This window comes from Penaeus monodon, chromosome 23 (assembly GCF_015228065.2).
Source record: "Penaeus monodon isolate SGIC_2016 chromosome 23, NSTDA_Pmon_1, whole genome shotgun sequence".
Lineage (NCBI taxonomy): Eukaryota > Metazoa > Arthropoda > Malacostraca > Decapoda > Penaeidae > Penaeus > Penaeus monodon.
The window spans coordinates 30,346,313-30,346,641 of NC_051408.1; positions in this window are offsets into that span (position 1 = coordinate 30,346,313).

The following is a 329-nucleotide window of genomic DNA, read 5'->3' on the forward strand; positions in this document are numbered from 1 at the left end:
ATATACCCAGAGACCAGAGACAGAAAAAAACACGAATAAGCACTTATACCCCACCAAACAGTCCTTAAGAGATTCAAAACTAGAGCACTGGTTAAGTCGAATTGTTTCGGAAGTGGGAATCTGAGAGGAAGTGGCATCCAAGGGCGGTAATGCATTTCAGGGGGAGGATAATAAAAGCCTATGAGGTGAGTCCCTTCTATAGGGGAGTTCCTGCCCATTGACGCCGAGGCAAAAGCTCACTGTTGTGCTGATGGTGCCTCGTGTAATGATGATGGGGGTGTTTGCTGAGTGTGGTTTGGGGCCGGAGGTTGTGTGGTGGTGTTTCGCTG